The sequence below is a fragment of the Mustela putorius genome, unplaced genomic scaffold, assembly GCF_011764305.1.
Source record: "Mustela putorius furo isolate JIRA1106 unplaced genomic scaffold, ASM1176430v1.1 tig00003988_pilon_pilon_pilon, whole genome shotgun sequence".
NCBI lineage: Eukaryota > Metazoa > Chordata > Mammalia > Carnivora > Mustelidae > Mustela > Mustela putorius.
In genome coordinates this window covers 4,632,459-4,657,417 of record NW_025422127.1, presented here as the reverse complement: position 1 = coordinate 4,657,417, position 24,959 = coordinate 4,632,459, and the positions used below count along the sequence as shown (strand labels likewise).

The 24,959-nt window shown below is 38.6% G+C and overlaps 1 protein-coding gene across 2 annotated transcripts in view; it reads right to left on the bottom strand.

The window, feature by feature from the left end:
• Window positions 1-15,243, bottom strand: part of SLC16A7 (solute carrier family 16 member 7) — a 174,649-nt gene extending 159,406 nt beyond the window's left edge. The window contains exon 1 of one of the 2 annotated variants that reach the window (XM_004773282.3): window positions 14,966-15,243. The gene's annotated coding sequence lies outside the window, so the exon portion shown is untranslated. Of the gene's footprint in view, window positions 1-1,127; window positions 4,374-14,965 lie in introns of those variants that run through there. The other variant, XM_004773283.3, reaches the window with a different exon arrangement.
• Between the last annotated feature and the right edge of the window lie 9,716 nt (window positions 15,244-24,959).

The window sequence follows — 24,959 nt, the reverse complement described above, 5'->3', positions numbered from 1 at the left end:
TGGCTCAGGTCATGATCCCGGAGTCCTGGGATCAAGCCCTGCATCAGGCTCTCTGCTCAGTGGGAGCCTGCTTCCTCCTCTGCCTCTCTGCCCACTTGTGATCTCTGTCTGTCAAATAAATAAATAAAATCTTAAAAAAAAAAAAAAAAGAAAAGAAAAGAAAATATGCTATTAAGTGTAATAGTAGAGATGAGTTTTAGTTGCCTTTTAAATAATGAATGTCAGGGGAATGGTATAAATAAATAACATGCATCTAAGCTCTCCTCATATAGTGGCCTTATTCTGGAAATGTTGAAATTCCTCTATATCCATAGACGATACCTTCTTTCCAGAATAAAAGTGACTCAGTTCCCCTTGTTCATTCTACTGAATGTTCTTTATTTCTTTACCCTTACAAATAGTTGAGACAACTGAATTAAGAAATACAATCAAGGGGCACCTGGGTGGCTCAGTGGGTTAAAGCCTCTGCCTTCGGCTCAGGTCATGATCCCAGGGTCCTGGGATCGAGCCCCACATCTGGCTCTCTGCTCAACAGGAAGCCTGCTTCTCCCTCTCTCTCTCTGCCTGCCTCTCTGCCTACTTGTGATCTCTCTCTGTCAAATAAATAAATAAAATCTTTAAAAAAAAAAAAAGAAAGAAAGAAATACAATCAAGCAGAGTCTTAAGAAGACAATGGAGTTATTTTTACACAATAAAACCCTAATAAGGTAACGTAAAAATCAATTTAGAATGTTTCTTTTTTGTATTTGTGCAAAATAACTGACTCAGTATTTTTCTCATTAAAAATTAAAGCAGCCACAAAAATTTAAAATAAATTCAAGAAAAACTATGATCTTCCTTATACAGATTTTAAGCACAAATTTAGACGATTTTAGTGGTCCACCCAGAATATCTCAATTGCACGGCAAATGATTTTTGTTATTATCTAATTTTTTTAGTTTTGTTCACACTAAATGTTAAAATGCTTTGGTCAGAAGCAAAAGAGAGAATTCCTATAAAAATGATATTATTTAGGTATTATCAGGAAGCTTCCTACCTTCAGAGAAGACTTTAGGAAGCACCTCCAATTCTTCGGTTATAGGACGGGTGGAATACTACACAATAAAATCCCCACTCTTTGTACTTACACTTAAAGGTCACAAGCACAGGGCCGTCAAGAAAAAGCGAGTCTCCTTAGGCATCATGCTGCTGCTTGTCCATTAGGCTTTTCTTTCTCAGTCTGGCTTTTGGCAACCGTTAGGTTCCCATGACTATTATTTGTAGTTTCCCCTTCCAGTAAAACTGAAGGGCATTTCAGGGAACAGTCCCTAGGTTCTGGCCAAAGTTAATGCCAAGATCCAACAGAGTCAAGTCATAGAGCAGAAGCAGGCCAGGGTCCAAGATGAGGCAACAAGCAAGCTCCAACAGGTTCATCTTTTTAGCTCTGGCACTTTAGGATTCACAGGATAAATCCACATCTTATAAGCAAGGTAAAATCCAGAAAATACAAGTGTGAGCTATATAAGTGTCTTTGTGCTTATATATTTATGCTGTTACTTTCAACAACAGGCCAAAGGCAGATTTCTGGGGCAATGGCAACTATGACATTGCAGGAGCAGGAAGAGTCACCAAAGAGAAGAATGACTGGTACCTTTGCTGTATTATTACTGGAGCAATTGTGTGACTACACAGTGTGGTTGTTTCATAGAGACAGCAAACTCAGCATCTGAATGTTTACCAATCTTGGCACACACTCTTCTCTCCATACACCTGTTTTCAATCCTATCAGGAAATTCCTCATATAAAAGATTACAAAGAGAAGAAAAGTTAAAGTCATTGTCAGGCAAAGGACATTTTTATTAGTGATCACTGGCATATTTAAAACAGAAATTAAACTGAAAACTGAGAAAATATGTTCTCATGTATGTTTCTATTTTCAGATTTCTAGGAATTGGAGACTTCCCAGGAATGTAGGAAGGAGATGGCTGTACAGACAAAGAATATCTACTTTTTAAAGCAAAGTTTGATTCTCTAATGAAATAAAGAATCAGAGCACTTTGATCATCATATACTATTCTAATACCTTTCGGTAACATGGAGAGTACATCAAAACCTCTTCTTTCGAAATCATTAATAATTTGGTTACAAAAGATGGTCCTCTTTAGAAGCCAAAACAGTCCATGCAGAAACTTTTCTTATCCCAACAGACTATATCTTATTTGTTTAATTCAGGATTAATAACCCTTTGTAGGTAAACTTGAATCCACTTTTGTGGAAGAAGCCCCTATGATTACAGAAATACCAGATTAACTTCTTTTTGTTTGAATTCTGTCTTTAAACTCTTGGTTTTGGTAAACTACATATAAATACTAGAGATCATCTAAAAATAGTCTCTGCTCTTAATCTAGCCATAAAAATGTTCAATTAACAATGGAACATTCCCTAGTTTACCCATCAACACTCTCCCATAAAAATACTATTCAGGAAGTATTAATAATCCATGATAATTTTCCCATACCTCCTTGATTGGATATCTTTTTGGAGTCAGGGAGGGATATTATAATTCAATGCACAAATTATATTCTCTTGTCATCTCTAAAGAAGAGACCCACACTAAACAAGCATTAGACACAATAAAACTCTGATAAAAAAGACAGTGTTCAACTCAATTGCCTCACATTTTGAAACATGTAGGACCTCAATCACGTATTTTGAAATTGTTTTACTACGAAAGAAACACATTTTTAATCATTTACACTGGAATTCATTATAGCACCATCTTCTAGGTACTATAGTTGAATGTACTTGGCATTTGATGCTATGGCTAAGAGTTAAATTGCATATAGTGAAAGTCTCCCTAAATAAATCCCTTTGAAACAGGTTTCAGATGGACTCACGCTGAATTCAAATCATGATGAAGTTCCAGGACTTACATGGAAAATACATACAATTATGAAGACTTTGGTTTTTTAGTATATGTGCTGCGAAGCGAGCACATCAATGTACCTATTTAATAAAACACAATCAAATACTCAGAAAAAAAAGCAAAACAATATTCAAATCCCAGTTATGTAGACATAGTCCTAATTTCATAGTGTTATCCATGTCTACCTCAATTCTTGGTGCTAACCTCAGTCAAAACATACACAGTTCACAGACTTGACATTTTTTTGGAGGAAGGGTGTGTACTGTGGTCTACATGTTTGTGGCCCCTCAGATTCTGATGTTGACATCATACTGTCCGGTGTGATGATATTAGCAGATGGGGCCTGTGCAGAGGGCTTAGGTCATGAGGGTGGAGCCCTCATGAATGGAATTTGCGCTCTTGTAAAGAAGACCCCAGAGAGCTCCTGCATGCCTCCCACCATGTGAGGATACAACTAGACTTCTGCAACCTGGAGGAAGAAGGCCACACTGGCACCCTGATCTCAGACTTGCAGTCTCCAGAACTGTGAGAAATAAATGTCTGTTGTTCATAAGCTACCCAGTCTGTGGTATTTGTTCTAGCAGCCCGAACATACTAAGAAAATGTGGAAAAGAGGCAAAATAAACTTTTGTCAACATTGTACTTGTCCTTTTAAACCACCTTTCGTTTTTTTGAGGAAGACTTCCACGTGTGATTTTGATATTTAAAAAAATTTTTTTAATTAGCACAACCCAAAAGGATAGAATCCTAAATATTTCTCTTTTATCTTCCCTATATTTTCCTTTTCTAGAAAATGTGTGTTCAGGGAGAGAAGATTCTACTCTACCTGGGAAGATTACATCGACTAGGACAAACGTGGATTTTGAAAACAGAGCTTTGTTACCTAACCCACCTGCTTCATTTCCATCCTAAATTAGTGAGAATGATGTCCACATTGCAGGGCTATTGAGGCTGTCAGATGATGACTTCCAGGATTATGTGAGTTAATGCATATAAAGCCCCACGCCTTCTCTCTGGCACACAACCAGCACCAAGTATGCTATTTGCCTTCTCCGTCTTCTTTTCTAATTCCGAAATCTGAGTGAGTAAATCTTTTTGAAAATCCTTAGAGAATAACTTAAAGATTATACTTCTAAATTTAGATTTTATAGACCCCAACTCAATATCTGAAAAGCTAGTGAAATATGAGGCCTGATCAAATGTGAAATGATTTAAACAGCCTATAGACTAAAAAAATTGGATGGAACATTCACTCATATGAAAGTTATAGACCAAATTGTACATAATAATTTTTATCATAAACAGTGACATATCCCAATGACCAATAATTAAGTTTCTAAATAAATAAATTTTATTTTTGAGGCACCTGGGTGGTTCAGTCAGTTAAGCATCTACCTTTGGAACACGTCATCATCCCAAGGTTCTAAGATCTAGCCCCACATTGGGCACCAGGCTCCCTACTCAGTGGGAAGTCTGTTTCTCCCTCTCCCTCTGCCACTGCCGTCTACATCCCCAGCTTGTTCTCTCTCTCTCTTTCTCTCTCTCTCTCTCATTCACTTTCAAATAAATAAATAAAAATCTCTTAATAAAGGGGCGCCTGGTGGCTCAGATGATTAAGCATCTGCCTTGGACTCTCAGGTCATGACCCCAGGGTTATGGGATCCAGCCCCACATTGGGCTCCCTGCTCATCGGGGAGCCTGCTTCTTCCTCTCCTGTTTCCCCTCTTGGGCTCCTGGTCTCTTTCTCTGTCAAATAAATAAATAAAATCATTTTTAAAATCTTAAAAAAACATTTAAAAATTAATTTAACAAGTACTTTATTTTTAATTGGTGATATGTCTACAGAAGTGTCTCTTCCCCTTTTTATTGAACATTTGAAAACAAATTTTATTGAGATAAGAGTAACAAGGCTATGTTATTGATAAAAATAAAATAAAGTAACAATAAAAATTTGCATGTCTCCTCCATGAAGCAGCTTTTTTCTTAAATCCACAGCATTTATTACTTAGAAAATTAATGATAAAAAAGGAAACAATTTTTAGTGAACTTCACAACTGGTATCTGTGAATCCTGTAGCAGGCCATTACTGTGTGTAATTAATGTTCTTTCCAAGGCACAAGTGGCCAGATTACTCTCCACAGAGATGTTAATGTGGCCCGTGAGGGACGGATTTACATTTTCATATACACCCAGCAGCTTCTTCTGATCACTCACCTTTTCCTATCTATTTATTATTTTGTCGTATCCATTAGTGATATGCAAATATTTCTGCAGTATCTGCTGTTTTCTAAGTTCTAAGTTCTAAGTTTCTAAGGAGGGGGAAAAAAAAAAAGACACCTGGTATTAAGTTGCACTAATTCTTTGTTTTCCCTTTCAAAGAGGCCATTGCTTTAGGAAAATGCACTGAAGCACTTAATTGCTACACTAAAGACACTGTAGAATAAGCAAGTGGGGCCTAGATGAATATTAGGAAGGAATACTACAGAAAAAGGAAGGAAAAAAAGAAGACATTATCACGAACCAAACATTAAGAAGGAAAAGAGAGAAGAAACAAAGGAAACAGAGAGGATAAAGAAAGTTCTGGGTCAATAAAACAGTATTTTCAATAAAAACCTACGAATGCATTTGTAGTGAAAGCAGACTCAATTATGACCCAAGGCTTTTAACAGAATTCAGTCACAACATAGAACAAAGTGGCTAATTCACTTTTTTTTAATTTATTGAAGTCCATTCTTATCTATGTCCCAGCTCCAAAAGTTTCCTTTTAAAAAAGTCAATTTCTTGATGATAATGAATAATGGTGATCTATTTACTAGTATCACAGTTTTAAGCCAAGTATCTGTTCTATCTGATCCTCAGTATTCTCTTTTGCAGAATGGGAACAACATCATCTACCTCACGGGGCTACTGTAACTTTTTAATGAGATAAGTACGAAATGCTCTTGACACAGTGCTGGTGCTTAGTTGTGTTCTCAATATCTAGTTTTTTTTTTTTTAAACTATAACTAGTGACTAGTAAAAATAATTGACACATGTCAAGCATGCATGTGCTTTTTAAAGATTGAGATAAGTTTTGAGAAAAAATTTCTCTGTCTTCTACAGGAAATAATCAATTTTATCAGGTGAGTAATACTCTGGATCAGGGATTTTCCACATAGACTTTGCTTTAGTATCACAAACTACTGAGTAAAACAAAATCTTATCTTTAAATAATTCACCAGTTGGGGGTACTTCGGTGACTCAGTCAGTTAAGTACCTGACTCCTGGTTTCACATCAGGTCATGATCTAGGAGTCCTAGGACAGAGCCTTGCCTTGGGCTCCCTGCTCAGGAGGAGTCTGCTTGTCCCCTCTCTCTCGTCCTCTGTTCCTTCCTCTCTACTCCTTTCCCTCTGCTCCTCCCCCACTCTGCCTCTGTTTCTCAAATAAATGGATAATCTAAATAAATAAATAAATATCCACTGATTGGTTCAAATGTCTCATCAAGTTTAAGAATCATTGTTCTAGGGGCACCTGGGTGGCTGAGTGGGTTAAGCCTCTGCCTTGGGCTCAGGTCATGATCTCAGGGTCCTGGGATCAAGCTCCACATCAGGCTCTCTACTTAGCAGGGAGCCTGCTTCCCCCAATCTCTCTCTGCCTGCCTCTGCCTACTTGTGATCTCTCGTCAAATAAATAAATAAAATTTTTTTAAAAAGAATCATTGTTCTAGATGAATACTTAGAAAATGTATGCTCACAGACAAATGATTGTATTATATGAATTATATACATTTTAAAGAATGTTTTATTTATCCATGTGTTTGCTTTTGCTTTTGAGTTTTGTGGTTAAACTGACAATCTCCTCACTTCACTTAACAACTATCTCCTCGAGGCGCCTGAGTGGCTCAGTAAGTTAAAGCTTCTGCCTTTGGTTCAGATCATGATCTCAGGGTCCTGGGATCGAGACCCACATGAGGCTCCCTGCTCAGCTGGGAGCCTGCTTTCCCCCCCACCCCCGACTGCCTCTCTGTCTACTTGTGATCTGTGTCTGTCAAAGAAATAAATAAAATCTTTAAAAAAGACTATCTTCTCAGCTCTAAATCATTTCCGCTTCTTTCATTAAAGTCTTTTTTGATTCTTTCATCACATAGTGAAGTCTCCCACTTCTAAAATCCTAGAGCAGGGATCAACAAATATATTTTCCTTAAAGTGCTAAATATTAAATATTTTAGGTTTGATAGGCAAAATTACAACGACTCAACTCTATCCAACAGCAGGAAATTCATTGGCCACCGAGAATGTAAAAACAAATAGGTATAGCTGTATTCCAGGAAAACTTCATTTACAAAAACAGGCAGCAGGCTAGATCCAACCCAAGAGCTACAGTTTGTCAACCTCTGTTGCAGACTATCACTGCTCTCTTCCATTTATTTTGACAATTCTACTCTGGATTGTACCCATAACTGGTACACACATTGAGAATGTCTCTGAAATTACAGTCTCCTCAGGGTGTCAGGAAGGATATCTTACACATATTTTCAGCTCTCTATGTAGAGTACTTCATATAGCAATGCTAATTATTTACTGATTTGAAATGATTTAAGATACAGAAGCAAGATTTAGTTGCCATTAACATCTTACCTGCATTCAAACATCTACTGAGACAGGGAGTCTTGGGGTTTCCTAATGGGCACTCTTATCTTGCTGAGTCCTTAGTTTATCGATAAATAAATACAACCTATCTCACATTGGTAATAATGAGAATCTCACATTAGTAATAATGAGAATTAGAAATACTATATATAAAGAATCAGACACATAGTTTAATTGTATTATTAAACAAAAAAACAAACAGAGAAATGAAACAAGATGGGATCCAGAGGGAGACAAAGCATAAGAGACTCTTAATGTCACAAAACAAACTGAGGGTGGCTGGGGGGGGGGCGGATTATGGACATTGCGGAGGGTATGTGCTATGGTGAGTGCTGTTAAGTGTGTAAACCTGGTGATTCACAGACCTGTACCCCTGGAGCTAATAATACATTATATGTTTTTAAAAAATAAAAAGTATTATTTAAAAAACAAACAAACAGAGGACAGCTCTGAAAATTACTGAGTGGACAAAACCAGTTTAGTCACACAAACAAAGCTTAATTTAACTTATTTAGCAAGACTAAATAAGTTCTTGCTTATGCCTCTGAAAATCATAAGCACGATTTAAGCTGGTTTTTAAGGTTGATTTGAGGTAACCACTCACCAATTTCTTACCTAGACTTTTCTAAACCTGAATGCCTCCAAAAACACAGTGGCCCTAACCAGGTTACAAAAACAACAGGTAAAAAGGTTGAATATGCTAAGTTGATAGAAAAAATATGATACATGTAAACTGTCACCAAATATGTACAGGCTATCAATAAAAATGAGAAGGGATTTATTTTGTGTGCCCTCTGAAAGCTGAGTAAGGACTCTAGGTAGAAGCAAGAACTTTGTCACAATTGGAAATGCCTTAAAAAGAACAGATTGCCTCAGTGTATATACTTAATAAATGGTGGTTTATTAAAGATGCTAAAAAAACAGTACATAAGAATGGAAAGAAAGAGGAAGAAACAGATTTCCTCTAAATTCTTTACAATCCTGTAATTCACCAAAGTGTTAAAACATATGTTAATACAGATAATTATACCTGGCCTCCACAAATTTGTATTACAAAGAGAAACTAAATACTTATACAAATGCAACTATAATAAAATGTTTAAAACAAATAAGACTGATTACAAATGCAACATTACTAAAATTTTTTAAAAGTTTCTTCTACTTATCTAGAGCCTTCAAAGGAAATTTGAACATAGTATTTAAGCTCAGTTATGAAGGTGAGGTTAAAGCTAGAAATGGAAAAGCGGGAAAGTCAGAGCATTTTAAGATGAAAGCACAACATAGCCAAAGGTATGGTGGCAGGAAATAGAAAGCAGATGAATGAGACAGAGGGGCCAGTTCAGCTGGACTCAAGTATGATGATGGTGGGAGATGAGCCTGGAAAATTTTTCGGAATTACAGGGACTGAAATGCTAGCCCTTAGACCCAGGAATAGGAATCACCAAAGTGGCAGGAACATATCAGAGATGGAGGTGTACTTCAATAAGACTATCTGGTGGCAAATACAGAATTAAGTCGTAGAGTGAGGGGCTAGAGGTGAGAAAAGCCGATAAGAGACTGACATGATTCTAGGCAGTACGTCAGAAGTGCCCAAACTCTGTGTCAGGCAACATCAGAAAAGAACAAAGTACAAAAGAAGTATTTTGGTTGTACAATAGTCAGATCTCAGCAACTGAGCTGGATATGCAAGACCGGGAGGAGGGAGGTCTCAAATCTTCTAGACTAGAATGCTAATACCAATAACAGCAATAAGAGCAAAGCAAAGTAGGAAGACGGAGAGTACAGAGGATACTGTTCAAGGTGTCAGCAACCCAGGGAAGAGGAGCTGTCCAGCAGGCACTTGGAAAGGTCCGTGTGAAGCTTTCGTGAATGCCAGGGCTGAAGATAATGACGTGGAAGTTATTCCTACAGAGGAGAAAGCAGAGGTCACAAGAGGATGAGCTCCGTCAATCAACAGAATATACACAAAAGAAAAACTGAGCAGGAGTTGAAAGAAGGAAAGAAGGAGCTGCAAATAAGTAGTCAGAGAAGTAAGAGGAAAAGGAGTACCTGGAAGCCAAAAGCTTAGGAAGAAACAGGTGCCAATATTGCCAAAGGCTGATGGCAGGTTAAAACAAATTCAAGTTTGGAACTTAGGATAACATGATTATTACATGATTATACTTAATACATCTTACAAGAAAGAACTTATTCCCTCAAATCAAGGTATTTTCACAGGAGATTATCTTTTGAAGAAAAAACAGAAGACACCTGGAGCTACTCTGATCTCAAGGATAATTTCCTTCAACATTCTCAATTTGATCCTATTGGCTAATAATTTTCAACCACATCTAGTACCATTCTTCCAGGAGGTATATTTAAACATCAGGGGAATTTTTGGTAGTTACCATGACAGAGGGGAAGCTATCAGCATATGAAGGACAGGGGTCAAAGCTACTTAATGTCCTGCAATGAAAGAGGCATTCCCACATCAAGAAGAGGTGTCCTGCCAAAATGCCAACAGTAGCAGCTGTTAGGAAACACTGTCACGTGATGCTGTTTATCACTGAACACACCTTTGGCATACTTGAGAAGAACTGATAGAACTTTGGATTCTTACATTTCAGAGAATCAGATTTAAAATAAGGCAAATATCATTAATGCAGTTCACCCCTTAGAAACTGTTCAAGTAAATCCATGCCTTTTACTTTTACTGTGTATTCATATCTAATCTAATTCCCAAAGCAGTTATCTTCAAGTAAATAACTTAGCAGGGCACCTTCTTCTCACAAATTATAATTCATCTGTGTATTAACTCTAATCAGAATCTGTTTAGAGTTATAGACTTCTAATAAGAACACATTTATTGTGTTATTAGGTGAGGAAACAGCCAAAGTTTGACATAAAAGACTTTCTAAATTTACCAATATTTTATGCAGATCTTTATTTTTCTAAACAACTATTTTTCTTGTGTTCACCACATGTACTAAATATTTTTAATTGAAAAAATGCTGCTTATGGGACGCCTGGGTGGCTCAGTTGGTTAAGCAGCTGCCTTCGGCTCAGGTCATGATCCCAGCGTCCTGGGATCAAGTCCCACATCGGGCTCCTTGCTTGGCAGGGAGCCTGCCTCTCCCTCTGCCTGCCATTCTGTCTGCCTGTGCTCGCTCTCTTTCCATCTCTCTGACAAATAAATAAAATCTTTAAAAAAAAAAAAAAAAAAAAAAAAAAAAAAAAAAAAAAAAAAAAAAAAAAAAGAAAAAATGCTGCTTTAATGCCAAATACTACCAAAAATTAATTACCAGTTTAGATAATTGAACCACATGTGTCAATTTTTGCAGGGCTATCTAATTGCATAAAACCTTGAACAAAAGTATCTTTATACCAGCATTGCATAGCTGTCACTCAAATTCCGTGTAAGATTTTCATGAACTCATTTGGGATTTAAATGAATATTAATGAAAACATTCATAAGAGGTTTTTGTAGCAGGACAGGAAAGTGTTTTCAAAAATATTGGCATTACTTGTTAACACTGATATTTATGAATATGTTGAAAACGTCTCTGGTGTACCCAAGCACCAATTAGTCTAGTGCTAACTGGACTAGTTTTACTACAGTCAAGTTCTGTTTGTTTAACTTATGGTTAATTTTTTCCCAGTGCTCGATTATTACTGTTTATACATAAATGCATATACCCCCTTCTTGTTTACTAACGACCATGTATATGGGATAAAAGTGGCTTTTTTTTCCCCCTCTAGGCAATGGTCCATATTAGGCTATTCTCTCACATTATGATTGTAAACTACTGGATCTCCCAGGTAGGCAGACTAGGCACCTCAGTTCACCATTTGAGGGGCCAACTGAGAAAACGATGTTTTCTCTTTAAAAAAATCTTTTAAGCTCTGTTTCTCGCTAAGCCTTAGTGTACAGTTGTTTCTCAATACATTTCCTAATCACTTTGATCCAGTTTTGAGAAAGGCTGTGACACACCAAAAATGACCTCTTAGACAATGAGAGTCCATGTAACGGTTCATGAGGCAATCCAACACTGTTAGGCCATCTAATGGGAAACACGGCATTTAGAAGAGTTCCTGAATATCTGTCAAGAATAAGGCAGTCAACAACCTAACAGTCTCAAGGCCACATAATTAATATGTACACTAGCTGCCATTATACATGTGCTTGGCACAGTGCTAAGAATTTCACAGGTATTATCTCATTTGACTTTTGCTCCCATTATATGAAATTGAATATTATCCTCTTTTTGTACATGAAGAAATGAAGAAACAGTTTTTGAGAAGTTTTCGCACATGAAGAAACCAAGATTTCGAGAGGTTTGGCAATCTGTCCTAGCTGGTAAACGGCAGAGCCAGGATCAAAACCCAGACAGACCAGACAACAGAGGCCCTGCTTTTACCCTCTTCCCTCCTTTGCCCGAGACCCAGGCCTTTAGCTGTGGAATCTGAGCAAGTTAACTCATGGTGCCTAAAATCCTCTTCTACAAATGTAGATATTGATAGACTCACAGAGAGTAGTACCACAGTGCCTAGAACTTGGTAAACATTACAGAAATGTTGCTACAGTCCATACTCTTGGGCTTCTCAAAGTAGGTGGATTGTAGTCTGCCCCAAGTGTAGAATAAATTGCAGCTCAGTCTCTTCTTCCAAAAAAAAATGGAACTGGATCATGGGCAGAGATAATTTCCAGGGAAAGAGTGTCCTTCCCTCATAGCAAGAAGAAAAGCCTCCATTTCCTGCCTATATACGGTCACTCAATAGGCAAAAGAATGGGGCTGGATACACCAGTTTCTGAGGTGAGGTGCCTTTCTCAAATTGCCTTTTATCAGTTCTTAAAAACATTTCTTACAACTGCTAAATCCCTTACAAGTTATTTAGGATATATGTCTCTTACACTGAGGAGGAAATTGATTGAAAAGTAACGGGATATTGTGATAAGCACCTGGTGTCAGAAGTGTGAAATCACTATGTTGTACACCTGAAACTAATATTATTACATTGTATGTTAAATAACTGGAACGTAAATGAAAACTTAAAAAATTAAAAAAAAATAAAAAACACTTATATCTAACAACATCAACAAAGCACTAATAGTATAGGAGGAAGACTAACCTGGATAACCAGATGTGAATTTTTTTGAGAACAGAATTCCACCCTCCTCCATCTTGGTAACCAGAGTGTAGTGTCTGGAATGATTCCGGAGGTTCAAAAACAGCTAGTCTATGTTTTAGGTGTTTTTCACAAATGTTATTCCTCATAATAGCACTTCAGGATAGATACTACCAACCACATTTTAGAGATAAGAAAAACTGAGGAAATTGTTAAATAATTGGTCAACCTTACAGAAGTACAAAACTGACCTTGAAGTCTAACTCTGAAGTTAATTACCTTTTTCCATGTGAATATCTTTAAAAAAAAAAGTTTACTGAATATAAATATAGAAATAAAAGTAAATGCAGGAGACCTCCTTTTATTTCAGATTCGTGATCCAAGAATATGACTCTGGATGGGGTATATTTCTATAGGTCACTCTGCCCTTCTTCCCTTAAGGAGGGCTCAAGGCTGAAAATATAAGCTATGTATTATAAAAGAGTAAATGCATACCCAGAAATAAACTGAACATTTATAGAAGGATTCAAGAACTTGGACATTGAGAAATGGTGTTAAAATTTCACATCACTTACCATTATTAAAACACTCCCTGGGGGGAAAAGGCAGTATGTAATTGCAAACTGCTGATGTGAGTTTTGAGAAAAAAAAAAAAAGAAAAAAACAGTTTCTGATTTCATGAGTTGTTACACAACACACTGAGTTGCTTAAGGTAATAATCTTTCCCTTTCACTGAATCATTCAGTTGCCCGTTCACTTAGATTGCTTTAAATGTAATGTGTTCAGAAGCAGAAAGTGGAGTTAAGATTGCTTCACCAGGGCTAAATAAGGGTCACCTTGTTCAACCCTCATCTACTCTCTGCAGCCACCACCCAGCTTTGACACTCAGCCACACTTCCCTGAAATGCACACTTAGTACTTGTGGTTCCAAGGACGACAGCACATTCAAGTCAATGCGTCTTTTGAAAGTTTGCAGCCCTCCTGAGCTCTCCACTTGTGCTCAGCCATAAGCACGCAGTGCCAGGAAAGGGCATCTAGCGCCCACTGTTTCCTCCTGACCAGTCTTTTCCCCATCGCCCTCGTGATGCCTCACTATTTTAATTCTCCACTGTGTCTCTTTTGGACCAGGAAAGGGAGGAGGACATGAAATATTAGCTTTCCTACAAACACCAGCCAGCTCTCAGTCAACCCAACCCACTGAGTACTTCTCCAGGAAGGGATGGTAGTCACTTGAAGAGAAACCGCTCGTTTCCCGCGCGCGCGCGTGTGTGTGTGTGTGTCTGTGTCTGTGTTTTAATATCCCTGGAGTAAACCACGAAATCCCCTCGCCAGACCTACCAGGAAAGTGGCCTTGGTCATGACCACCCTCACCAAGGCAGTATGCAATCCCTTGAGCGGAAGTAAGGGAGAAAAGGGGCTGCAAAGGGCAGCAGCTGGGGAGCAGCCGCTGAAGGGAGGCGGTTCACACGTGAGCCGCGTCTCTAGCCTCCAGCAATACCTGCCCAGGCCTGGCGCCCCCAGCGTGGCGCAGCGGCCCAGGAAACCCGCGTGATACTGGGAGACGCAGGCCCTCCTGGACCCCTGGACCCGGTCCAGTCACGCTCCCTTCTGCCCGAGTGCAGGCCTCTCCCCGACGCATCTTTCCATCCGCCTCCGCCCCACTATACAACCTGGGGACCAAAAAATTAGGAAGACGACACCTCCTATCCGTTGATCCCCTCCTCTCAGCCTCTCGGAGCCCCGATCACGGGCTGCAAGACCTACACACACTTCCTCCACCACTGGTCCGCAATTGCTCGGCAACGAGACCACCCCGGCCTGTTCGCGGGTTTGGGAAGGGATGCCGGCGACAGGCGCGCTGGCGACACGCCTGTTGGGGACCAGCCCTGGGAGACTCGTGGGCCAAGGAGAGGGGGAGCAGCGCGTGGGCAGAGTCTGCGCAAGAGCCCAGAGGGTTCGCACTTCCTAGCCAAAAGCGCGCGGACGCGCGGGCGCGCGGGCGCTTCCAGCCCGGGACCCCTCGGGCCCACCTCCCCGACGCGCGCGGGTGGGCGCGCGCCCGAGCCCGCGCCGGCTGCGGCCCCCTCAGCTCCAGCGCAGCTGTCCGCGCGTCTCATTGACGCGAGCTCTCCTCCCGCCGCGGCTCAGGGGGTTTTTGTCTATATAAGGGCTCCCTGGCCCGCTCTGCGTCGGCGCGTTTGTCACCAACTAGCCATTATTTTTACACACGCGTGCGGCTCCGCCGGCAGCTGGTTTGGCAGGGGCACGGTCGCCTTCCTCTCGCCGGCGCCGCCGCCTCCCCCCTCCCTCCCGGGGTGTACTTACTTCACCCGGTGTCTGGCACGGGGTGGGCGCTGCAGCAGTCCGTTCCGCCTCCGCCGCCGCAGCCGGTTCGCTTCGCTGTCCCCGGGTGAATGGAATTATTTATTTATTTATGTCCCTAGACTTGTCCTCGCCCGCCGCACCCGGCGGAGGAGGGGGTGGAGGGTGGAGGGGAGGCGCGGCGGCTGAGCGCCCTAGTTGGTGCCCGGGAGCGCGCGCCGCTGGGTGGCGGGAGTGGAGGAGGAGGGCGGGGGCGAGCGCTCTGGGCTGTCCGCGAGCGGGCCGGCCGCGGGTGGGGGCGAACCCCGCCCTGTGACTCCGGGCCGACTGAGCATGCTCCCAGCGACTGTCACCGCTGTAGACACTCTCTGGGGCTCCCGGCCCTTGACTTCAGAGTTTAGTTTGGGCCAAGAAAGAAAATCTAGAGTCAGATAGGAAGACGTTTTGTTCCGGATCGGTCGTGACACATTTTACCCAAGTACGTTGGCGGCGAACCTAGGAGCCAGGTGTGCAGTAGTCGCTCTACTTAGGTATCCTCGGGGAGTTGTGCAATCTCTAGGAGAGGGAAAGTGTGCACGGGTGAAGAGCCTGCACAGTGCAGGGAGATGTGAAGATTCTCATTGTGAGTGTGGCAGGAAAGTTGGGCCGTTTTTCGATTAAGGTCTTTTTTTTGGAGCGAAGGGAGGAATGGCAGGGATGGAGATAGGGCTCACTAACCACAACACGGGAAAAATAAAATTTACACCGTGGAACAAGGAGTACAGAAAATAGTGCAAGAAGAACTTGAAAACAGGAAAGAAATGAAGTAAAGTCACTGTAAATAATTTCTTCCATTTTTAGTTTCTCAGATTATTTAATTCTTCAAAGTAGGACTTAATATTTGTCAATGAATAGTGCTAGGGATAATGATAATTCCACAACCATCAGTTTGGTTCGTTCTGCCTTTATTTATTTTATTTTTTTCTTCACTGTCTAGAACATGTGTTTTGGGGAAGTTAGAAAGAGGAAGGGCTGGAAGTGAACATTTAGTAACACCAAAGATTGGTTTCCTTAAATGTCTTTAGAGTTGAAATGCTTCTTAGACGAAAAGGAACAGAAGAAGAAATTGAATTTGAGGATTGCGATTGTCGTTTTTCGGTCAATTTAACAGAACTTCACCAGCAATACACACGCCTCTCTGCTCCTGAAAATGGGGAAAAGATACAAAGTTATGTTAATCTTAGATATTAATATAACTTCCTGGAAGCTTTTCTTATTTATTCTAGAACTGAAATAATTTATAAGAAGTCAAGATAACTTAGTTGAAATAACTGAAGCTTTAAAGCTTCAGGGACAGGAATCAAAATGGTAATAATAGTAACAGTAATAATAATAATTATTATAATTGCTTATTTATAAGTGTTTATAACCATCAGGAACTGCCCTAAGCACTTTAATGGGTTATTTCAATTCATAAAATACTATGATTTTTCACATTTTACAAATTTGGAAATAGACAAGCATAGGGGGAGGAAAACTTTTTCCCTTCTTTTCTTCTATGTTCTTTGGTCTAATAAGACATAAGACAGATTAACAGGAGAAACACAAATTCATATGTCTAGAGTCCATAAAAATATGAGACTCAAAGAAGTGATCAAAGCCCACAAGGTTGGTTTCTACCTCCTTGTAGGCCCTGAATTCTCTATCTCCAGTGATAGTGATGTCTCTCCACCTCCTGGTACTGGGAGGGTAACTTCATATGGGAGATTTACTTCCTGTTTTCACAGGGACAAAGGGTGGTCAGAGTGTCCTTCTTGCACTGGCTATTTCCCAAGTAACTTTAATTCAAAATAATCAATACGCCAAAGTGGCATATTTGGGGATGGCATTTTCTGCCCCCCTTCACAAGTTAAAGTCGTTTAGCTAAATTCACATTGTCTTGCTTCTGCCACAGCCAGTTTGTAGGCTTGTACAAAACTTGCATCTTAGTTTCTGCAGCTACAAAATAGAAATAATATCAACTTGTTACTTCTGTCATAAGATTTAGGTAGATAATACAAGTGAATAAATGTCACCTATTAGTAATTTCAAGAAGTTTGGAAGACAATTTTACAGAGGAAGGATGTTGGAAATGAAGGAACTAAAGCAAAAACTTCCAGAAAGAACTAGTGTGAAGTGACATTTATATAAAATATAATAGGCATCTGATAGTGATAACATGTCTAGCAGTGACTATAAACGTTTCATTTTCCTCACAAAAAATAATGTTAAATTTTGAAAAGAAACACCACCAAGACACACATCTCTAGGTCATGTTCTTCAGTGTTTCCTATTGCCATTTTTCCTATTCGTTCATCCCTCATTTCCTTTCAAAGATGAGAAAGAAGAAAGACCATATATTTTCTGAATTTTTACCCCATTCTACATTTTTCTTCTTTTTGACTTTTTTTCTTCTTTTCTGTTTTTGTTTGTTGTTTATTTTTACAGCCCCACATTCTTGGTTTATCTAACTCATTGTCAAATTTCTAAACATCACTGCCCATAGCATGAATCATAACTGTAGCAAGTTTTGTTTTGTTTTGTTTTAATTCTTGTTTTCCCAACAATTAAAACTCCGGATCTAATTTACCTACTGCCCCAGTGTTAGTATATGGGGATTCATCTTTAAGTTGCCTTATTGCTATGGCTAGGCATGCTATGTAAATATTTGTTTTGATTAGAAAGGAATCTGAAAGGGAATTAGGTGGCAACAAATCTAGTCAGTTTTTCCTATGACATGGTGTTAATATTACTCAGAAGTTGAGAAAAGAATACAATTAAGGGAAAGGACAAACTGTATGATCAGAACCTGAAATGTTTTTGGTAAAATGTTTTGCTTGGATTTCTATTCATAAGGTGAAATAACAGTGGAAGAAACAAAGAATAACAATATATTCAATATCCTAGCAATCCCTTTTCGACAAGTAAGTATACTAGTAAATGCATAAATCACATATAAACTAGTAAAGCTCAAATGTCTTATACTGTTTATCCACAGCCCTACCCTCAGCTATGAGGTTCTATACCCTCACCTATGAACCCTCAGTTTCTTCATTCCTCGGTCATGCCATATCTTCTCACATTTTGCTGACTTTTTGCATTCCCCATTTTCTCTTTTTCAGGTAAAACTTGTCTGAGCCTTGTTTTTTCTTCAGCTCCAGCAAATGGGTCATCACCTCTCTAGCATTTCAAGGATTCCTTCAATAAGAATCAATTCCATCTTCCTCTGTGTTCTTTTTCATCAAACATGGTGTATGCCTCTATTGGGGGCACACCTTTCTGCTTTACATTATGGCTCTGTTATAATTTTATTTTTCTGTCTCCCCAAACTGTTGGGTTTTTGGAGGACAGAGATGACATTTACACATCTCTGTAGTCTTCCAGTATCTGGCACAAATTCGTGCAGATAGAAGGTAATCAATGTTTGCCAGTTGGAGGAAAGAAATGATAGTGTGACGTGAAGGAACAGATATCTGGTTAGAGGTGGTTGGTGCTCACAATTTCCATGATCTGTATTTCCCAGCTTCTCTTACAGTTATATTGGAGCCAAGTGACTAGTTCTAACTAGCAGAGTATGATTGAAAATGACATATATCATTTCTAGGCAAAAGGAGTTAAGAGACAGTATGCTTCCTTCATTTTTGCTTTTCTCAGTTTCATGTTTGAGATAGAATAGCTATAAAACAGAGTCATTAAAAAATAAGGAAGGACTGCTTGGTTTACACAAGACTGTGTGTAAACAAGAAACCATTACTGTGTTAAGTCACTGATATTTGGGGCATTATTTGTTATGAGAACATGGCTTAGCTTATTCTGACCAATACACAGTATTACCTAAGAAGACTATAAATCATAATGGAATAAAGACCCAATGAAACATTGAGCTTAAGAGAAAGCTTTAATGTGTTCTTAAGTCAAGGCTAAAAAAAAATAGACATTTCACAACCCAAAATAGATATTTAATCGTTTTTTCATAGCAAGGCATGTGTGTGTGTGTGTGTGTGTGTAAACTCTACACCATAGATTGGTTTTAACTAAGAGCAAAAGGCCAAATGTCCAAATATTTCCCCTTAGCCTGGATGAAAAGAAATGTACCTGCCATCCAGTGGTAGCATACCATGACAGTTTGTGGTGGGCTAGCAGCTGTCAATATGATGGCTCTGACCTGGTTTCATAGAATGTATAAAATATGAAAGACCTGTGTCCACTGCTTGTACATTTATATCTTGAGTACATCCACATAGTCTACTCTGGAAATATCTTCTAAGGAAGCTTCCCATTGAATTGTGGAGAATGCAAATCTAGCCCCCTTTTACAAAGAATTAAAAAAAAAAAAAAAAAAAAGAGGGACATCTGGGTGGCTCAGTTGGCTAAGCATCTGCCTTAGGCTCAGGTCATGGTCCCAGGGCCCTGGGATTGAGCCCTGCATCTGGCTCCCTGTTGGGTGGGGACCCTGCTTCTCCCTCTGCCACTCCCCCTGCTTGTGCTCTTTTTCTCTCTCTCAAATAAATAAAATCTTTAAAAAGAGAAAGAGAGAATAATTGTGTTGGACATTGCTGTATGGTATGACTTTCCATAATTAGACAATAGCCCAGAGAGGTCTTTTGTCAAAATAAATGACCTTTGGAGCTCTAAAAATCTCTTGATGGGTTCTGCATTTAAACTCTTATCCATTGGTATTTTTCTAATTTTATGTTTTATTTAATGCTATCTGTAAATTGATCTTAATGGATTCTAATTGTAAGTGTCTTATAGATGCCATCATCTAAATATATATATGTGTGTGTGTGTGTGTGTGTGTGTGTGTATATATAATAATTTTTTAAAAGATTTTATTTTTAAGTAATCTCTACACTCAACTCGGAGCTTGAAATTACAACCTGGAGATCAAGAATCACGTGCTCTACTAACTGAGCCAGCTAAGTGCCCCTGAATATTTTAATTATTCTGAAGCATATAGAAGTTCTCATTATAAACTGTAAACCTTTCTGGGCAGGGTTCTTGTAAATAGAGACTTATGATTATTTAATACTTAATAAATTTTATGAAATAAATCAATGAGGACCAAACATAGTACCAAGAAACCCAAGTTTCAGTGCCTTTTCCTGTGCATATAGTCCTAGGTGGGTCACTTAATCTTTTAGCTTCACTATCTTAATCTCTACAGTACTTTCAAGCATTTCAAGTGTGCAAAGATCCACAGAGATTATGCATAATTTTAACAAGTGAAAATATAGGCATGGTAGAGGATTTTTTCCTAATTAACCAAAAATAGGTATTTCCTTATATTTTGGACAGCAGTATTAACCAGGATACATTTTATAAAATGCAACCATAAAGTTATCTGCTTAACTTGTACCATTGTGTAACTTGCTCTGTGCCTGGAATGTCCTTGAAGGTTGAGTCACTGTTTACATTTACATAATGCTTCCCAGGTCACAAGAGTTTCACGCTAAAATACTCTGGGCTACCTGCCTTTCAGTAAGCTAAGTTTTCAACTGCCCTTACTTTGTTTCTTTGGCTAAAGTTCAGGCCAAATACCATTTTATTTTTCATTCAGAAGCTCTTTTTCTGCTTTCTCTCTGCCAGGAATTGACCCAAACTTCCTATTTTCTTTGCCATTTTGCTATGTAAAGGTAAATGATTTCTTAATGTTGGCTAATTTTTCTGGGTTTATATTGATAATGACCTTGAACAATCACTTGTTACAAATTTTTTTTCCCAAGAAATAATCTGTATGAGATTAGTTACATAAACTGTGGTATTAGTTTCAAATCCACAAAGTGCGATTATGCCTTTAGCCCTGTGATTTGGGCTGGGGCCTAGCAATGCAGGTGGTCGCCTGAGGTTTATTGATCTGTTTTTTTGTTTTTGTTTTTGTTTTTATCTTGGTCCAACAAAATTTCATTTCTCAATACAGGTCCACAGTCAAGAAATCCAGTAACCACTTTGAAATGTTTATCTTCAATGAGTTTCATTCATTTGGCATATTTGTTAAGCAATCTGCCAGGCACTATGATAAGCTTTTTAGTTCTAAGTAATGCTTCTCTCAAGAAGCCTATACACTATTTATTTAATTTTCAGATGGATTGTGATACTAATGCTGTGATTACATCTACCACATAATTATGTTTGTTCATAGATACACACCAGAGTATAAATATTGGGCTATCAGGTTTTTTGAATGATGCTCTTTGCAGGTGATTTTTTTTTTTTTAATCTGAACTGGAATAGACCACCCTAGTTATTGAGTTGAAGACTTATCTACAGACTCAGAAATATGTTTCCAAAAAAGACATGTAGAGTTCCTCCTCAGTAGCTTTTACGGAAGAGAATAAGCTTTCTTTCATGACACCAAAGACCAAAACAGAAATTGTGGATTTCCTTGTCAATATGCCACATTTACTTCATGTTAAATACCCTTGCATTGAAGTATAACTTATATATCTCAAAATGCTTACATTTTAAGTGTATAGTTAGATGAATCTTAACTACCACTCCAGTCAAGATTTAGAGAACTTCCATCAACCTAGAAATTCCCCCTTGCTATTTTTTAGTCAATCTTCTGTGTAACCCAGGCAATCACTGATCTGGTTTTTATCATCATAGACTTGCCAGTTTTCTCTATTCTGTTATATAAATGGAATGATGTAATCTGTCTGCTTTTGTAACTGACTTCTTTCATTCGGCATATTTACCTTTAATTCATTCATTTAGTTATGTGTATGCTTTAGTAGTCTGTTCTTTTCATTGCTGAGTAGTGTTCTGTTGTGTGGAATGCTATAAGTTCTTTATCAGTTCACATGTTGATGGATATTTGGATGATTTTTATTATTTGCTTCTATAAATATTTAAACACAAGTATTTCTGTGGACAAATGTTATCATATCAAGTTTGATTTTTAATACAAACAATAAAAACATAAAAAAATAGCAATACAATGTCTGAAATTAGTATTCCAGATACTCAGCATCTGAATAACTGGATATCGGCCTAGTTGGGCACTTCATTAATGCACTAATTTGGCAGACACAGATCTGTTTAAACTTTACTTTCTTCATAAGTAGTAAAAAATTGATTTGGTTATTAAGAAAGATCAACCAGAAATGTAGATAGAATTGCTTTCTAAATTATAAAGCTTAACAAATAAAAGGTGGTATTATTTTATGTAAAATATATACATTTTTATGAAATAATCCCTCAGAAATAAAATAACTAAGTAAAACAAACTGATTTGACATAATTTGAATTATGATAACAAAGACAATGTAAAATTAATTAAGATTTGATATTTAAATTTATCTCCTTAATAATATTTTTAAAGAACAAATCAGATGATTGCAAAAGCCAGAAATAGTTTTAAAAAGAAAAAATAATCACTTCTTGGCTTCATACTTTTTTTTTAAGATTTTATTTATTTATTTGACAGATAGATATCACAAGTAGGCAGAGAGACAGGCAGAGAGAGAGGGGGAAGCAGGATTCTTGCTGAACAGAGAGTCTAATGTGGGGCTTGATCCCAGGACCCTGGGATCATGACTGGAGCTGAAGGCAGAGGCTTTAACCCACTGAGCCACCAAGGTGTCCCATTGGCTTCATACTTTAAATAAGTTTCTATTCAGTTAAGATTACATATATATATTTGAGTAACTGTAAGAAAAATTATTTATTATATAGGAGCTACAGACCCACTTGTAGAGTAGTACATAAAATTATATTCTTTCCCTCTGTCTTTCAACCAAATTATAACTTGAAGATAAAATTCTTCCTCATAACTATTCTGGAAAATTTTATCTCTTTCCCTATGTATGGATCTGGGTATGAGATCTTTAAAGATTATCCCTCTTTTTATTTGAGAGTTTTTTTCTTCCTTCCTTTCTGCTCTAGTTACTATTTTTATATAAAAAGTTTAAAACTACACTATAAATCACCAACAGTTTCATTACATTCATGGATTCTGTTTGCAGAACCAGGATGGCTTGTCTCTGCTCCATAACATCTATAACCTCAGCTAGAAAGAATGGAACCCAGGGTCCTAATATCATTTAGGGGCTTTTTCAATCACATGTCTGGTTCCTGGGCTAGAATGAGTCAAAGGCTATGCTTGCCTGTGTCTCCTTAATGTGGCACTGAAATATGGCTTTCCTTGGGATTTTTTATAGTATGATGGGTGTCCAAAAGGCAGCCTTGTGAGAGCTAGCCTTTTATGACCCAGGTAGAAATTGACCTAAACTCAGAAGTTACTCAGTATCTCCTGCACTTCATTCTTCTTCATTTTTAACTAGTGAGTCACAGTCACAAATTTCACGAAATTTGTGGTTTAAAACAAAACGAGTTTATAAACCCTTGATTCTGTGAGTTGGAAGTCTGAGTGAGCTTAACTAGTTCCGCTGCCCTGGGTCTCACAATCTGGGGGAAATTTTGTTTCCAAGGTGCAATTCAGGTCCTTGAAGTTGGAGGGCTGAAGTCCCCAATTCTTGGGTGTCTGTTAGTTCCTTAAGGTTACCTCTATTCCTTGTCACATATACCCTCTATCTTCAAAAAGTCACAGTCCCTGGAATCTATCTCATGCTTCAAATCTCTCTGACTTTCCCTTTGTTTCATCTCTTCCGCCTTCAGCTGGTGAAACATCTCTGCTTTTCAGGTTTCATATGATAACATTAGGTTCACTGGATAATCTCCCTATTTTAAGGCTCATACCTTACCTACATTGCAAAGTCCTGTAACAACATATTCACAGGATCCAAGAATTGGAGTATGGATATATTTGGGAAGGCATTCTATCTCCCACCTAAGAGAAGAGGAATTAGACTCTACTTTTAGACAGGGAGCAGCAAGGGTATATTTTAGGAAAGCATGTGGGATGGGAGACTTTGTTGCATTTTGGCAAACACAACCCACCACACTTTCCTCCTTTGCTTTTTCTCTGTCACCTCTACTTGGGAAACCAGTAGAAGAATATTAGCAGAAAATTGCTAAATAGTAAACGGGTAAGTGAACCTGCTTATAGTTTTTCTTGGGAAAATCGAGCCTGAGATGCAGGGAAAGAACCAAGTCCTTTGTTGTTTGTTTCTTGATCTGGTTTTGTTTTATCTGCTGTTTTTTTTTTTTTTTTTTTTTTTTAACTTTTGACTGTGTGGTAGACACCTGTGTGTTCCCAAGATCCCACAGGCAGCCTGGATGCCCATTGTGGTTAGCAGGCAGCCCTCACATGTCAGCAACTTCTAGCTGCAGGAAGTCACATCTTCTGATGCTACCTCTGCATCTGTTGACTGAGTGTGCCAGGTGTATAAAAACCCAGTCGTTTTGGACCAATGAGAAATAGGCTTATGGGTAGTACTTGCTCCAGAGATCCTTGCTGAGTTTTGCCACAGTTTGATTTCCTCTTCTGCCCAATCTTGCTAACTCTTCTTTCTCTTCTTAGGTGTCAATTCTTAATAGATATGTTGCACCCTTCTCAGAATCCACTCCTAGGTAATCCAACCTTTGCAAGTTGGTATCAGGAGGGATCTGTGAACGCAACTGTAACTATAGGTTTATAGAGCTGCAGGATTCATCACCTCACTGGCAGTGAGGACCCCATCACAAACAGCTTTAGGAAAAAGGTGGTGGTCCACTTGCTAAAACTTTTCAACAGTCTTGGGGGACATGCCAGGGGAAGGTATACACTAGGGAGAGCTAAGTATCAGACTGTATAGATATATGGGGAAAACAGTATCTATTAGAATAACAGGACCCGACTCCAAAGCAGTTATGGGACTTGGCCAGTGAAACTGGAGGTGTGCTTATGTAACTGGGTTCTAAAGACACTTAGTCAAGGGAATCAAGCCATAAAATTAAACAGCAAAGAGGTGATTTATTTGGCAGTTGCGATGACTATGATTTATAAAAGATAATATGTATTTGGTCCTTCAGTTAACCATGTATACATAGTCTTTATTCATAGTTCCTGGCTCACAGCTCCCCAGACCCTTGGAAC